Here is an 18,940-nt window from a genome sequence, read left to right on the forward strand (position 1 = left end):
ACTTTCTCCCAAAATTTATCCCTGTTCTGGTTCACAAATGTACTCTTCCATTTCCAACTCAACTTCCTTGAGTTTTCCCCTCATCCACTTTACTTGCTTTTGTTCTAGCCTTCTCTGCATCTCATGCCATTCCACTGTCTTCTTCCTTAATACCCAACCTTGTCTCTGGCTTTCCTCAAGTATTCTCCTTAACGCATCGAGTTGTTCTTTTAACTTGGCAATCTCTTTGACAATTTCTTCTTGACTCATCCTCTTGCCATTTTCCTAGGCATTCTCTTTCTTAATCTTTCATCTGTTGTGGCTTCTCTCTGATCCTTTGCTATGACTATCAGTAGTCATCTTCTTCTTCTCTTACTTCATGATCTCTTCACTCATCTGTAACAAGCCTCTGCAATATATAGTCCTCCTCACTAAAATCTTACCTCACTAAGCTCTCCTCACTCAGTCTTTTGGTAAGCATGGTTCCTCTGCTTGGAACCTCCTCTTGAGCAATGCCTTTGCTCCTTATAGGCTTCTACAATCCCTCACTCTCTCTTGAGAATACTTTAGTTGTCCTCTCTGTCCAACCTCTTGTTGGATTCTTCAGGTTCACTACCACTTCTCCTTCAGAGTGTTTTCCTTACTCTATCTTCAAGAACACATTTGGTTCTTCTCTCACAACTTCTCTTGCCATCCTTTGTTGAGATGCTTCATCTGCAACCATAATCTTCAATTTCAATTTGAAACAAAACACACTATCTTACCTCCAAGATCTATCTTGTTTTCCCATACTTCTACACTTTGAATGGATTGTCCTCTGTTTCGTCTCCAAGTCCTCTTTCCTTTATAACTTGTACTAAGAAATCTTTCTCTCACTTTTCTTCAAGGAATCCTCTATTCCTTTTTTACTCCAATCCTCTACTGGAACTGCTACAATATCCTAAGAACTTCAAAAGTTCACCTTACGATCTTCTGTTGTAGCCTCTATCAATCACCAATTAACTTCTGCACATTACCTTCTTCTGTGTGCAAACTCATTTTCATAGGAAATCTTTACCCACTCTGATTATAATTCTACTCTAATACCACTAATGATGGTAGGTTTACCCCTGCTTATACCCACAGTGTGCATGTAAAATGCATCCACATATTTGTCCCAGGTATTTAACTCTCAAAGGAGCCAAGTCTTCGACCATCTATGGTTAAGGCCCTATTCATCAGTTCCTTTATATCAGAGCTCAATTACCTTGCTAAAACCTCCAATCGGGTCTTTAAAACCCCTTCATAACCTTCTTACCCCTTAACCACATATATATAACGCTTCCCTCTTTAAAACCTTGGTTACATATATTTAATGCATAAGCCTTCTATCGTTGGACTTATATATAAAGTTCCATATACCCGCGCCTAATCCTTTATAAACTAATTATAAAGGAAATATATATGCAAACATACCTTTTCCACATTGGCATGACCATGGCACATTTCTCGAGGTTTACCTTTATCGCAATCAGCTATTGGCTTCTCCACGGGTCATTAACACATACATGCCTCCTCCACATTCGATATGCAATTGAACTATCGCACTTTGAACTTTATAAACCCGCGCTCATAACTTCATCGTGTTTGCACCCATCGGCCCTTCACACTATCGCGCGTCACTTCCATACCCCAATCCCCGATCAAATAATTTTCATATCAATCTTCTGCCATTGATCTACACATAGAAGACCTAATGGCTCACCTTGTCTTCACATAGACCATGAGAACGGGGTTTAACCACCTGATAAAGCGGTTTTTCCCTTCCTCCATTGTGCTACACATCCTCTACTGAATGGGATCGGATGATTGACCCTCAATACCGCTTACCATTTCTTCACTTCCTGAAATACCACTTAAGGCTTGTAAAACCCCCTTTTCACTATGTTGTCTCCTGTGTTCTTTCACCGACCGATGATCGTTGATATATATGGTCGATGGCTATCATCCATTGTCACCTATGCTATTGATCTATAAGATCAAATCTTACTAGAGCTTCGATGACTCGCTTCCTCCTTCATCCTTTCCTTCATGCCTTTCGCTGTTTCTTTGACATTTCTCTATGGTTTTGGGTTATTTCTTCAGGGTTTTGACTTCTGTTCTTCCGCTACTCAATTCACTCCTGGGCTTGAGTCCTCTACGAATTCTTCACATTGCAGCTTCTACAAAGCTTACTTTGTTCCTTCAACTGGATTCGATAATCCATTATGATTCCTCTGAATCATTCTCTCCTCTGTGTGTTCTTCTAAACTCTGCCTGTAACCACTGTCACAGAACCTATGACTTCATATATCATTCATTCATTAAACACTCATTTTACATACTAACACAGTTATGAAATCATCCATTGTATATATAAATATGAGAAAATCATACATATCGAGACTCTCTGTCTATCACAGACCCGATCTTTAGTATCAGTGGCCTCCCCCTCTACTCTGCTCGTAGGCTTACATTTACACTAGAAATCTCTATTTAACCAATCCTGGTTCCATTCCTAAATCTATTAAACTAACTCCTAAATCCTCTTTGTTCTCTATGTCCACTTCTAATCTCCATTTAATTCCTAAGAGCTCTCCTTAGTTCCTTGAATCAAGGAACTTCTTCAAGAGTCCTAATTGACTTTAGACTCTTTTGTCATTCTTGCCCACTCATGTTCTCATTTATTTGAGAGCATTTACAATCATATTACATTATCTAATTAAATCACTTAAAAGCCTAAATATTTCATTAACTTGAGACTTAGGAAACTAATTTCCCCAAAACACATTACTCCCTATGTCTACTTAATTACAATGATTTTCTCTTGGGTTGAGTGCTCCTCCATCAGTGTGAATACTTGAAATTCATCCTCTAAGGCCCAAGATTATCCTAGGACCCACTTTTAGGGTAAAAAGCAGCTTACATCCCCTCAAAATTCACTGTTTCTGATGTGAGTGAAAACAATGATGAAACAATTCAATAATTGAAAAAGTTCATAAATTTTTCCAAGGTTAAAATAAGTGAAATTTTCACATGGAAATTATGCGGATAAGCAAAATATAATGTGTCAACCATGTGGGGCCCACCACATGAACAAAAAATCAATTCAAAGAAAGTAAAAGTGTGGTCAAGAGGTAGTCAACATGTTTTATGATGAATTCATGAGGCAATGGAAAAGCTTGAAGTTACTTTTGATTTAATTTAAATAAAATGGTATGGAATTGAAAGTGCAAAAAGAAAATATATATAAGAGGATTGGTGGTAGACCCCACCTTACTCCATGGTCTACCCACGATAAAACACACATGCAAAATTAAGTCTCCACCTTGGATTGATTCTGATCCATGTAGGCCCAGTCAAACAACAATCAATGCAGGAGTTTTTTATATGCCTCGCTCATGGTTTTGTTAAAGTTTGAGTGGGACAAAAATACCACATTGGACATTTCTTGTCTTCCACAAGCAATCAATCATAAGAAGATACACAAAACATGTCTAGAATCCCATATGCATATTTCACTACAGCTACACATTAGTCCTCAAGCATCAACGTTGAAATATTTTTTAGTGTATACGAAGGCCTAAATCAGGGGATAATTCAATGGTTAATATATTTTTCTAGTAGCACTTTTCAACATTAAATTATGGGATATGTTTCCCTTTATTCCCACACAGTTGTAGATTTGTTCCATTCAAACTTATACACTACCATATCTAAGATATTTATGCTACCACTTCACATTTTATACAACCCGTCTTGTTTACACTTTGAGTAGTTTGCCCAGATTTGGGATTTCCATCATTAGCCATTTGTTTGATCACTTCTACATTGGTATTTTCTCCATTATTCTATAAATTGAGCCATTTTGCGCTCATTTAGAATCAATTGGTTATTATATATTGTTCTTGTGGAAGCACTACTACTTTGCACACTTTTCAAGAGCTTTAATAAAAGTACTTTGGGGGTCCATTCATGGATGTTCTTCCTTCGGAGCATGGTGCATTCTGAGTTATTGATATAATATTTTATATGCTTTGAATTATTTAATTTTTAGAATATTCTTGTAAACTTACTAGTGGAAATCTATCTTGTGTTAACATTTGATTTGAGAGTATGCCCTAGATGTTGAAAGTTCTAGGTTATTTAAAAAAAAAAAATCTAGAAGATTCAATCCATTGTTTTCTTATCTAAATATATATGGACTAATATATGATTGGAGTATTGTAGAAAAGATTTCGTTGGAGCAAGCATGAGGGGAGGACTTTGGGACACCAACCCAATCATAAAAAACCTTCAAATAAACTCTCATTTGATATTTTTATTTTCATAGTTTATCTTATGGAAAAGTGTCTTGCAGGGATTCGTTTTGTCATAGCTTGTAGACAAGAAATCACTTTAAAATTTAAATCATTTGAAATAGTGTTTCAATGATTTTATATTATATACTTTAGTGCTTTTCTACACTAAACCAAGTAATGGAGTTCACTCCCATCACTTGATTTGGTCTCTTTTATACCATTTATATTCTACCTAGTTGTTTAGATATTCTCCTTACAATAATTTGTCTCTTGATTTTGTAGCCCATAAGTAAAGTGTTCAAGACAAGGGGATTGAAGAAATATTACTCGAAGTCTAACCATTCTATTTTAGCACTTCTCAACCCCTTCCAAAGTTGATTTCTGGAGGAGTTCATGGACAAAGAGAGGGATGCTACTTGGAAAGGTTGTGAGAATTTGAGGATAAATATTTCACTTGGTTTGGCCATGGTTATTGAAAAATAGTTCCTCTCCTTTTCAATAATTCATCATTCATTGGAGGCTAACCTTCTAGACATGAAGAAATGCCTATCACCTTGATTGACAACATTCTTATCACATTTTCTGATTCTTACTTTCAGGAAGGAGATCTAGTGCTTGAGAAGCTTGATATATTTTAAACATTCCTCTTGAAGTTTTAGTTGAAATCCTCTTGAAGGTTTCTCATCTCCATAATCATCTAACGAAAGCTTATTTTTTCTTGTGGGAGCTTAAGTTCTCACCCAAGGTATGCTTTTCTCCTTATTTTAGAAGGGGGATTTTGGGTGGATTGATCTTGCATATTTCTCATTAGTTTTCAATTTGCATATATTAAGAATTAACACATTCTCACCATCACAATCTAAATCTCTAGATTTAATTTTTCTACTAGTTACCATCTTTATGCTTGACATCTCAAGTTTCTTTGATTTTAAGTATAATATGGAATTTTACTTTGAAGCAACTTATTTTATTACATGGAAGAATTTAATTTCATTTGGAAAAATTTGATCTATTTAGTTTAAAAATTTGATCTATTTCATATTGGCCTCATATTTAGTTTATGCAAGTTATCATTTTAAGCATATTTCCATTTAATTTAAGCATTTCCCTTTATACAAGAACTAATAAACTTACTTTCATCCTATTTTGGAATATTAGTATAGATGCATTTTAATTTAGTTTACCTCCAAGAATAATCTTGGTTGAAATACATTTCTTAGGGACCTAATTCTTTCATCAACTTGAGGGACATAAACCCTCTTATATGGTTAACATAGTGACCTTGCAATTATCAGATCCAAAGTCTATGCAGTGCTAGAGGCATCGAGTGTGTTGGGTAATCCAAAGAAGGTATCGCTAATATAGCCTTCGTTGTCTTTATTTGGACCCCTTCCATAACTCATAAAAAAGACTTGTTTCAAAACAAACAAAAGAAAAGTCACATCTACACTAAGCATTTAGATTAAAATTTACCAACATAATTGCATTCAATCTTGGCTTAAGTGAATTTAATGACGACACAAATTGCTATTTTACTTGCAATTTATTTTATGTACTTGCAAGTTATTTAGTTGATTATCTTATTTAGGCAAGTATCATCTTGTTTTCACTTTTGCAAGTAAACTTTAATTTTTTCCTTTGCAAGTAAACTTAAATTTTTTCTTGTTAACATGTTTTGTTTGATTGCGAAGGTTACTTGTATTTCAATTTGAAGCACTTCATTTTTCTTGAGAAAATATTATTTCATTTTAATATTTGAAGGCACTGGTTTTCTGTAGTGAATTTTTTATCCATGTGTTGATGATTATATATTTCATATTTCTCATCATATTTTCTCATAATCTTAAAAGTAATCCAATTCACTCTAACATCTTGTAGAGACCTCACGTCCGTTTAACTTAGTTTTTCCATCTAAGTAACACCTCCCTTACCTAGCCTAGGAGAGAGCTTAAATGGAGAAATTTGGGAATAGATGACAATCCCATCTCTTTAATCTTACACCAACCACACTTTGTGGGGCTAAGGGATTTTCTCACTAACTTAATTGTGTGTGACAAGCTGAAAAAAACAACAGGTTGGAAACTCCTAGTTGTATCACCCATGTCTGAATATATTAAATATGTTTTAATTCTCAGAAAATGTTGTTGTTTTCTTAAGTCTTGTAAACAACAAAAGGATCAATACAAACTACCATTTAATAAAAAATAAGCATTAAGTATGCATAACATGCCTGTAAGTTATCCTAGAGGGATAACCTCCATATTAGCTTCTGAATGAATGCAATAAAAACTTAATGTGTAAACAAATATAAGAAAGTAAGTTATATAACTCATATATATAGGTATCCTATAACTATGTTTCTACTCTAAGCCTATTTAGAAGAAATACAGGCAATAACTTTGATAGAGTGTTTCAAAGAGAGGAATTCTAAGGATAAATTGAGATAATTAGGATATGGAAGAATATATTAGCTAAAGAAAAGAAGTATGAAAATAACTAAAAATAATAATAATTCTATAGATTCTAGGTGTAGGAATTATGCAAAATAAATACATAAAGAAAACAATTTTGTAGAAAATAAGGTACATATCATAAGAACAAATTTATATTACTTGTCTAAAAATATACACGTCAACCTTATATATATATATATATATATATATATATATATATATATATATATATATATATAGATATAGATATATATATATATATATATATATATATATATATATATCTAATGGGTTCAGAAACCAAAAGGAATACAATGTACTCTAAATATGAATAACTTCAAAAAGCATTTGTCTAAGAAAAACACTAGAGTGACTTAATAAATACTAGGACTAGAATATTTATTAAGTCACTCTAGACCAAGTATGCTAAACGCTTCTAAAATATTTGTAGTAGAAAAACATTCGCACCTCTGGTTGGTCTCAAACTTCATATTACTAATACATGTGGAAGATTATAAGAGTCAAATGGATTGTTATCTAGAAGGGCAAAAAATATAAACAATGTTGAGGTAATTGTTGAGGTAACCATGAATGCGTTTGATGTTTTAACCTGTAACAAAGTGAAAGAGTAATTCCTATTAGTATTCTGAACTTAATACCAATAATTAAACCAATAAATTGAGCCAAGAGACTTAGTCGTCAATTTACCTTAAGGGTTTTTACTAAGCTTCCATTGTTAGGCCCCTATAATACCAGTGATTCCCCCATGACTATTGTCATTGTATCCTTTATTGTCATTATTGTGCCACTATTTTCCCCATATTGTTGTTAGTATGCCCCATAAAAACCCATTATTGTTATTTGTGTGCCCTTATGTTATTACTGTTATGTTGGCTTGATTATATTGTGACCCCTTAGACTCCTATATATAGAAGGGAGGTTTAGTCATTTCTATCATCTAGGAATTCTTCATTTGTGTAATCTAAAGGAGGTTTCCCCCTTGAAGATCCTTATTTCTCAGGTGTTGATCTATCTTCTCTATCTTTTTGTGAGTTGGTTTCATAACATTTGGTATCAGAGCTTTGGATTCTATGGTTTCGGTGCTCCAAATAGGTCATCGTGGAATTTTCGCTATAACTTTTTTTATGCAACGTTTCAGAAGCTAAAAGAAAAACCATTTGAGCCAAAATCGTTCTAAATTTTGGAAGTTAGGGTTTTTGCAGACTCTCGAATTACATTCCAAACAAGTGACCTGGGGAATATTGTCATAACTTTTGTTTTGAGCATCAGATTAAAATTTTCTTAGAAGTTTCAGAAAGAGGACAGCCTGTAGTTTTTTGTTTATTAGTTTCAAGTACTAAGGTAGAAACAGTGACATGTGGCACATCATAAAAGTTTGATATACTGAGCTAGTCTATAATCAGGCCACCGTGGGAGATTTGGCATAACTCTTCCTTGGAGAATCCAATATTGATCAGAATTGTGGTGTTAGAAAGAGGACACAAAGGGTTACCACCGATTGAGATTTTAGATATTCGAGATCCATAATTATAGAGATACAATAGATTCAATATCAAGCTCTTACAAAGTGAAAAAAAAGGTTGTAGTTTTTTTTCTAATTTTGCATAAGATTGGTTTGAAAAATTAGTTTGAAGGAATTAAAGGGGAATAGTGAAGAATTATTAGCATTAATTAATGCCTCAAATAAATAAAATGGAAACAGCTAGTAAGCAATTAGAAAGCTCTAGCATGACTCGTGAAGAAGAGGAAGAAATGCAACATGATATATCAAAATTACAAGACCAAGTACAACAAGTTTCACTCTCACTAAAGGTAAATGAAGCCAAGAGGAATGGCATGGAAGCTAATATGAATGGCATGCAAGTTAAGATGAATGGTGTGGAAGCTCAGATGCATGGCATGGAAGCTAAGATGAATGGCATGGATGCTAAGATGGAAGCTAAGATGAATGGCATGGATGATAAGATGGAAGAATTGAAGATAAATTTGAATAAGTTGCTACAAGAAATGGTCACTAATGGTGAAAGGGTAGTGAACAAAACTTGTGATGAGAACAAAAGAAATGTCAATCATGATTTCATAGACTCTAATGTTGGATTGAATACCCACCATGTTCCAAAAATATTTATGAGGAAGTTTGATGGCAAGGATCCTGGAACATGGATACTACAAATGGAGCAATTTTCCAATCTCCATAGTGTGCAAAACAGACAAAAGGTATGTTTGCAACTTTATATTTGGAACCAAATCATTTTGTATGGTATTGATGGCTCTGCTCTTGTAAAAAAATTGTCACTTGGGCAATTTTTATGAAAGAAATGATAACACATTATGAGGATACAAAAAGCAACACCTTTTTTAGCCAATTGATAAAACTCAAACAAAAGGGTTCAATGATGGAGCACACTGAGGACTTCCAAAAATTGAAAATAAGGGTAAAGGATATTCCAGAGGAGCATAGGATTGATATATTCATAGGGAATTTAAAGGATAATAAGCAACATGAGGTTCGCCTTTGGGAACCTGATTCATTGGAGAAGGCATTTAGGTTAGCAAGAAAAATGGAGAGCAAAATTATTGCAACCAAGAAGCATACCACTCACAAATATAAAGATGGAAGTGTTGTTGTGTTATGATCTTAACCTGCAAGACGATACCAGAATACATAATATGCGAAGAAATATACCCATAACATAGAATAGTGAGAAACAACAGCAAGTATTTTCTTATTCAGAAAGCAATGTTCACTTGCCTCTTCGAGGGGGAGACCTCCAATAGAGCAAAGCTCGGTTATAAAATAAGACACAATGCCCCTCGCAGGGAGTCTCTATCCTTTATATATGACTCATACATGCAATACCATGGATATATACCATGGTTCTTATTAATACCATCTATCTAATACCATGGCCCATTTGCAGCTAATTATGGTCCCATCATTAATTGTGGGTTAACCACTTACAATTATTAATATGGGCTTTATTCACTCCTTACTTAATTATAACTATGACTCGATCCTACTACACAAATAAGGCGGTTAGGGTGGGACCCTAACATGCCCTCCCCCTTAAGAATAGCCTTGTCCTCAAGGCTGAAGCTGTGAAAACTGCTGAAGAATAGTGGTTGGTTCCTAGGTTGCATCTTCCGGAGAGGTGTCTTTCCACTTGACGAGGACTTCCCTGATCATGTGACCACATAGGTGCCATTCTCGTGTGTCTAGGACCTGTTCAGGTTGGAGCCAAATTGACCCTTCTTCATCCAATTCAGGTAGGCTGGTTTGAATTTTGCAATTGTTCCCAATCACTTTCTTGAGGCATGAGACATGGAAAACTGGATGGATTTTTGCAGTGGGTGGCAAAGCTAGCTTGTAGGCCACTTCTCCAATGCGCTAAAGTACTTGATATGGTCCGTAGAATTTTGGAGATAGTTTATGACAACCCTTGTCTTTGATTGAAGTTTGCTTATATGGTTGCAGCCTCAAAAATAACTGATCCCCTTCTTGAAATTGGCACTCTGAGCGATGTTGATCTACTTGTTGCTTCATGCAGTTTTGAGCTTGATGAAGATTCTCTCTAAGATGAGCGAGCATGGTTGTGTGGTTTTGTAGGAGTTGATCCACTGCTTGTACCTTGGAGCACCCCTTGATATAAGAAGTAGGGGAAGGAGGGAGTTAACCATAAACTGCTTCATAGAGAGTCACTTTGGTGGTGGTATGATAGTTGGTGTTATACCACCGTTCAACTAGAGGCAACCACTGTACCCATAGATGTTGCTTTTCTGAAGTGAAACACCTAAGGTAGGTTTCCAGACATTTGTTGATGACTTCAGTTTGACCATCCGTTTGTGGATGATAGGAAGTACTGAGGTTTGGCTGGGTGCCTTGTAGCCTGAAGAGTTCCTGCAAAAAATTACTGGTGAAGATCGAGTTACGATCAGACACAACAGAAGTGGGCATGCCATGCAATTTGAAGATCTGATCCATGAAAGACTGAGCGACAAAAATTGGTGTAAACGGGTGGGGTAGGGCACAAAAATGAGCATACGTAGAAAGTTGGTACACAACCACCATGATGACTCGCTTGTTTCCTGACTTTGGAAGACCTGTAATGAAATCCATAGAAACCTCCGTCCATATAGATGTCGGGATGGGCAACGGTTGTAATGTGCCTGGTGCTTTGACTATCTCCCCTTTGTGGCGTTGATAGACATCGCATTCTGCTACAAAAGTAAGGATGTCCTTTTTCATGCCTGTCCAAAAAAATGAACTTCTAATGCGAGCATATGTCTTCTGAAAGCCTGAATGTCCTACAATGGGGGGATGAGTGCAATTCTACCAAAATGCGGCTTTTGAGGGTGGATGTTGGTGATATTATGACTCTGTTCTTGTAGCGAAGAATCTCATCTTGCCACAAGTAGCCCTTGGTGGAATTTGGATCCGCCTGCAATTGAGTAATGAGTTGGGAGAGCCAGGGATGTGAAAACCATTCCGTACGAGCCTCTTCAATCAATTCTGGAAGGGGAAGGGAAATTGCGAGCAAGGTACTTTCCTCCTCAAATTGGCGAGATAATGCATCTGCTACATTATTTTCATGCCCTTTCTTGTAAATGATCTCATAATCATATCCCAGCATTTTGGCGAGCCATTTATTTTGTTGTGGGAAGGATAGGCATTGCTCCAAAAAATATTTAAGACTGTGATGGTCTGTGCAGATTTGGAAACGTCGCCCCAGTAAGTAAGGTCACCAGGTATCTACTGCATGTAAGATGGCCATCATTTCCTTCTCATAGGTAGATTGTCCCAGATTCCTCCCACTTAGTTGTTGGCTTGTGAAGGCCAAGGGTCGACCTTCCTGCATTAACCGCCCCAATACCCGTACCTGAAGCATCACATTCAATGATAAAAGATTTGGTGAAATCAGGTAGTGCTAAGACTGGAGTGGAACACATGGCATTTTTGAGAGCTGTAAATGCGCGTAGTGCATCATCATTCCAGAAGAATTATTTTTTCTCGTGGAGTTGAGTGAGGGGCTTTGCAATGCGACCATAATTGTGGACAAATTTGCGATAATAGCCCGTGAGACCCAAAAATCCTCTCAGGCTCTTCAAGGTCTTAGGTTGAGGCCAATCCTGCATTGCCTGGACCTTTTTGGGGTCCACCTTGACACCTTCATGCCCCACAATGTGGCCCAAATACTCAACTTCTGCCATGCCAAAAGAACATTTGGACATCTTAACAAATAATTTATGCTTGTGGAGAAGTTGCCAGAGCCAATTTACATGCTCAAGATGTGCGGCCCAAGTGAAACTATAGATGAGTATGTCATCGAAGAAGACAAGGACAAATTTCCTGATATATGGTTTGAGAAGGTGGTTCATAAGGCTCTAAAAAGTAGATGGGGCATTACAAAGACCGAATGGCATGACCAGGAACTCATAATGGCCTCCATGAGTTCTGAAAGCAGTCTTTGGAATGTCATCTTCCTTCATGCGAATTTGGTGGTAGCCTGAGCGAAGATCCAACTTAGTGAAGAATTGGGCTCCATTGAGTTCATCCAGAAAATCATCAACAACCGTGATGGGAAATTTATCTTTGACTCTCAACTTATTGAGGGCCCTAAAGTTTGGACACATCCGCCATTCCCCATCTTTCTTCAGCACCATGACCACCGGTGATGAATAAGGACTAATGCTGGGACAAATGACACCTGCTTCCAAAAGTTCCTTGATTATTTTTTCTATTTCATTATTTTGGGTGAACGAATATCTGTATGGGCGTACATTTGGTTGCTGGGCCCCTGGAACCAAGGTGATGCTATGATCATTTCCCCTCGTGAGGCTGGAAGCTCATGAGGCTTGTCAAAGACCGGAAGATGGTTATTTAAAATCTGTTGCATCTCAGAATGAATTGGTAGAGAATTGGGTTCGACGGCCTGGATGGCATTAAATTGAGCTATAACTCCATGATGGCCATTTTTTAGCAATTTTTCCATCCTATGTGAGCTGATGTTAGAGGGAGCTCCCGCCTGGAGTCCACAGAGGGTATGTGTGGAGTTGTTCTACTTAAAGCTCATATATAACTCCTGGAAATCCATTGTGATTGGCCCAAAAGTGCGAAGCCATTCAGCACCGAGGACAATGTCGCACCCTCCCATGTGCATGGAAAACATGTGGGTCTTCAACTGATAATCCCCCATTTGAAGTTTGACATTTTCATAGAGGCCTTCAAATTTCATTGTTCCCCCATCCGCAATTTGAACTTCGAAGTTAGAAACTGCTCGTACAAAACAATGCACTACTTCCGTGACTTTTTGATGGATGAAATTATGTGTACTTCCACTATCAATCAAGACTACAACTGGGCGATGTTTAATAAAACCTCTGATTTTGAGAGTTTGAGGTGAAGAAATCTGTGCCAAAGCATGCAGGGAAATAACTGGTTCGTCAGGGACATTGTCCTTCTGGTTGTCCTCTTCTACCTCCTCTGGTTCCTCAAGTGGTGGGGCTTCCTCCGATGAGCGGTAATCACTGGAATCAATTTGAAAAAATTTAGGATTCTTGCATTTATGACCTGGGGAGAATTTTTCATCATAATAGTAACATAATCCCCGTTTTCTTCTTTCGGCCATTTCTGCAGGCGACACCTTTTGAACCTTAAGTGTTTGAGTCATGCTATAAGCCTGTGGGGGGCGACCCTTGGCGGTGAAATTTGGGTGAATGGACTGGGCTGATAATGCACGTTCCACATTACGAGCTACCTTGCAAGCCTCCAACCATGTGTGAGGGTGGTGTAGTCAAATGTGGGCTTGTATGGCCTCTTTAAGATTGCTGATAAAACATTCCGTGTAGAACACATCTGAGAGATCCCTGGTGCAGAAAGCTAAGGCTTCAAAGGCTATAACATAGTCATCCACTGTGCCAGTCTATCTTAGCTTAGTGAGACGACCCAAAAAATAAGATTCCTGGTCAAAGCACTCTGTAAGAGCTTTTCTGAAGGTGGCCCAAGTCATAAAAATTCCATTGCAATGTTGATGCCATTCCCACCATTGCCATCTTTCATTGTCCAAGTACATGCTTGCCACCATAAGCTGAGTCTCATTATCTAAGATGTTATTCAGATTGAAATACGACTCCATTTGTGCTATCCATGTGGCTGGGTGAGAACCATCAAATTTATGCATATCGAGCTTGGGAGGTCACAGACGGGATTGTTGGTGGGTGCCCTAGAGGTGAAGAGAGCGGCTAGACTCACCCTCACTATGTCCATTGCCAATATACGCCTCCTCACGGGCTTCCTCCTTGCCCTTAGAGAGTGTGTCAGTTAGCCTGTCAAGCTAAGCTTGGATGGCTTGCAAGGATTGTTCAAGTTTGTCGATCTTCTCATTGGCCATAGCTTGAGCTCTAGTTTCTACCATGCACCAATACGATGTACTTGAAATTTGGGACCGCCCAATTTTTTTTCACTAACAATTGAATGGTACCACCTTTCGCAGCTCGTCGTCCTGATTCTTATGGGCTAGATCACCAATAACCACCCCGGGGAATACTCCTTGCTTAGGAATATTGCAGTAGCCAAATCCCCAAAATGTCAATGCTGCCAAGAGTCCTGCAAAAATCACGCCCCGGTATAGGAACCCCACACAACTACTCAGATCTGGTGGATCTCAGAGATCTGAATGGCTCATCGGATAGCTCTGAGTGGCGGCACCGATTTCTCTTGTGAATCTGATGATGGGAAAGGCTGGTCTGCTAACTCAGAACTGCGGGACTGATGTCTGCTGTTGCTGCAACCCCACATGCGAGATTTGATCTGGCAGAGATTATGCATGATCCCGAGATAGAAAAAGGAACTATGGTCTCGAGGAGTGTCAGGTGCTATAGATCGCAATATACATAAGGGTCTGATAGTAGTACTCGGCCTAATGTTTTAGGGCTCTAACTAAGGAGGATCAACCGTACCCTTAGCCGTACAACCCGACTACCCTATCGTATGGGCAAGTAATCTCTCCTAGTGCTGTTCTCGGTGTACTGTAGCAGCAAGACGGCTGACGGTTTATCTATGGCGAGGTTTCAAAGGAGGTATGGGGCTTCCGATATACCCAGAGGGTACTTGGAAGACAGTCCGTTCGTGGTTCTGTCTAATGCGCTACTATTCGAGGTACCCACAGGGGTTACAAGGGAGTCCAACAAGTGTGACCACCTCTTGTATTTCTTGCGTGCATGCCTACCCAAATCTGCAGGTTTATGCGCTCAACGATAGATCCCATGGTTTAAAGATGCCGGAACACGTCTCTAGCCAAAAAAAGATTTTCTAAGACATGGAGATCCCACCGGCCCTGGAAAGAACTCTGATACCACTTGTTATGCTCTTAACCTGCAAGACGGTACCAGAATACAGAATATGTGAAGGAATATACCCAGAACATAGAATAGTGAGAAACAACAGCAAGTATTTTATTATTTATAAAGCAATGTTCACTTGCCTTTTCGAGGGGGCAACCTCCAATAGAGCAGAGCTCGGTTACAAAATAAGATAAGATGCTCCTCGCAGGGAGTCTCTATCCTTTATATATGACTCATACATGCAATACCATGGATCAATACCATGGTTCTTATTAATACCATCTATCTAATACCATGGCCCATTTGAAACTAACTATGGTCCCGTCATTAATTGCGGGTTAACCACTTACAATTATTAATATGGGCTTTATTGACTCCTTACTTAACTATAACTATGACTTGATCCTACTACATAAATAAGGGGGTTAGGGTGGGACCCTAACATGTTGTCCCTAGCCTTCCACAACCTACAAGGTTGACACCACAACAATTGGAAGAAAAATGGTATTTGTTACAGTTGTGATAGAAAATACACTAAATGTCATAAGTGTGCTGAGAAGAAACTATTCTACATAGATTGTGAAGAGGAGGAAGAAGAGGAACAAGAAATGTCAAACAAAGAGGATATACTCTAGGAAAAAACCCTAGATAAAGAAGAAATAAATCTGACCATATCTTGTAATGCATTGGTTGGAATTACCACTCCTCAAACTATCAACATAGAAGGAGATATCAAGAATAAAAATGTAATAGTGTTGATTGATTCAGGAAGTACCCATAATTTTATTCATTGTATGATAGCAAGGGAATTGAACCACCTCCTATATCCAGCACCAAAGTGTTAAGTGATGGTTGCAAGTGGAGGAACCATAAACTGCTCTAGAATGTGCCATAATATCAAGCTATCCATGGGAGAATATGTATTAAATGGCCCAATGCTTTCCATTCCAATGGGTGGTGCTAATGTTGTACTAGTAGTCCAATGGCTACAATCCTTAGGTACAATAGCTTATAATTTTCAAGAACTTTTCATGAAATTTTGTGCGAAAATAAAGGAATTTGAATTAAGGGGTATTGTAGGGAAACATGGAAAGATAATCAGCTCTAATGGTATGACAAAGCTTCTAAAGAAGGAACAACGAGGTGTAATTTCACAACTATGTTCGATAGAGGTTCCTACATCGAAATCATATATTTCTCCGGATCTCCAAAAAATCTTGGACAATCATTCCGAGGTATTAAGACACCCAAAGGTTTCCTACCTATTCGTGATCATGATCATGCTATTCATTTGATTCCAGGAAGTGTTCCTCCAAACATCAAGCCGTACAGATATCCCTATGCCCACAAGAGTGAAACTGAATGTATGGTTGTATAAATGGTAGCCGCTGGTATAATTCAACCTAGTAAAAGTTCCCTTTGCTTCAGTAGTATTGGTGCACAAGAAGGATGGATCATGGCGCATGTGTCTGGATTATAGGGAGATCAACAAGCTCAGTATTAAAGATAAATTTCCCATTCATGTCATTGATGAATTATTGGATGAATTGCATGGATCAATTTACTTCACCAAGTTGGATCTTCGTTCAGGATATCATCAAATGAGAATGAAGGCTAAAGACATTCTGAAAACAACATTTAGAACTCATGAGGATCATTACGATTTTTTGGTCATGCCTTTTGGCCTTACCAATGCACCTTCTACATTTCAAGGTTTGATGAATTCCATTTTCAAACGCTTCCTTAGAAAATTTGTGTTAGTAATTTTTTATGACAATAATCTACAACAAGTCTTGAAAGGATCATGTTGAACATGTTGACATGGTGCTCAAGCTATTAGAGGAGAAACAATTATATGCAAAAAAATCCAAATGTTTCTTTGGAGTACAAGAGGTGGAATATCTGGGTCATATTGTATCTCCTGAACGTGTTAAGGTAGACCTTAGCAAAATTAAAGCCATTAAGGAATGGAAAATCCCCACATCCATAAATCATCTGCAAGGATTTCTTAGGTTGACAGGGTATTATCGCAAGCTTGTTAAGAATTATGGGAGAACAACAACACCTCTAACAAAATTATTGAAGAAAGATGCATTTTCATGGACTCCATAAGCAATAAAGGCCTTCAAACATCTTAAACGGGCAATGTGACTAGCACTGGTCTTAGCTATGCTAGACTTCACAAAAACCTTTATTGTTGAATGTGATGCTTCAAGAAATGGAATTGGTGTTGTTTTAATTGAAGATGAAATACCCATTACTTTCGAAAGTCATCCAATCAAGGGAAAGCATTTACACAAAGCTATTTATGAGAAGGAAATGTTGGCAATAGTACATGCACTTAATAAATGGAGACCCTAGCTAATGGGAAGACATTTCAAGGTAAGAACGGATCATGATAGTCTTAAATATTTTTTAGAGCAAATATTTTCTTTTGAAGAGAAACAAAATTAGGTCACAAATATGTTGGGTTATGACTTTGAAATCATCTACAAAAAAGGGAAGAAAAATGCTGTGGCAGATGCACTCTCAAGAAAGGTTGAGGATGTGGAAGCATTGTTGTGTGTCATTTCTATTATCCAACCAGATTGGATAAATGAAGAAAGGGAGAAATGGAAGAATGATGAAGAACTGTGGGAACTCATTCGAAAGTTACAACAAGATCCTAGTACATCTGATACATTTAGCTGGAAAAATGATTCGTTATGGTACAAAGATCGCTTATACCTATGTAAGAATTCCCAACTCAAACAAAATATTGTTATGGAAAAGATTCTCCCTTAGGAGGGCACTTAGGATTTTAAAAAACTTACCACAGGTTTAAGAAGGAATTTTTTTGGGATGTCCTTTAATCAAATATTCAAAAGTTTGTGGTAGAATGATTGGTTTTCCAACAAAATAAAGTTGAAACAAGTAAGACCCTAGGTCTATTACAACCTTTATCCATTCCAAGCCAACGTTGGGAGGAGCTTTCAAGGGATTTTATCATAGGTTTACCCAAGTCCGAAGGGAAGAGTGTCATCATGGTGGTAGTTGATAGACTTACCAAGTATGCACACTTTTGTGCATTATCACATGCTTTTAAAGCCAGTACAATTTCTACTACTTTTTTTGGAAACAATTCAAAAGTTACATGGAAACCAAAAGATTATTGTAAGTGACAGAGATCCCATTTTCAGTGGAAATTTTTTAACATAATTATGTTCTTATCTCGGTACTAAGTTAGCTCATAGCTCATTTTATCATCCTCAATTTGATGGGAAAGTTGATATAGTAAATAAATGTTTGGAAGGATATCTTCATTCCTTTGTATTTGATAAATAGAGACAATGGGTCAAATGGTTTCCTCTAGCTGAATGTTGTTATAACACTTCCTTCCATACTATAGCAAAAATGACCCCATTTATGGCACTTTATGGATATCATCCACCATCCATCACATTATATTTAAGAGAAAATTCTAAGGTTCAAGTAGTGGAACATCGCATTATGCATCAATAACAGGTTCTCCAACTCTTAAAGGATAACCTCACGTTGGCGAAGAATAGAATGAAAGAATAGGCAAATTAACATCGCAGTGAAAGAAGCTTTGAGGTAGGTGACTGGGTATTCCTACGGCTACAACCATTTAAAGAAATGTCCCTTAAGCAAGCTAAGAAGGATAATAAATTATCACCAAAGTATTATGGTCCGTACAAGGTGTTGCAAAGGATTGGTACTGTGGCATACAAATTGGAGCTTTTTGTAGCATCTCGAGTGCACCCAGTTTTCCATGTTTCATGTTTGAGGAAGTTTATAGGCAAAAAGCTCCCAGTTCAAACAATATTG

Source organism: Pinus tabuliformis, chromosome 6, assembly GCF_031772625.1.
Source record: "Pinus tabuliformis cultivar Carrire ecotype Pingquan chromosome 6, CPIR1, whole genome shotgun sequence".
Lineage (NCBI taxonomy): Eukaryota > Viridiplantae > Streptophyta > Pinopsida > Pinales > Pinaceae > Pinus > Pinus tabuliformis.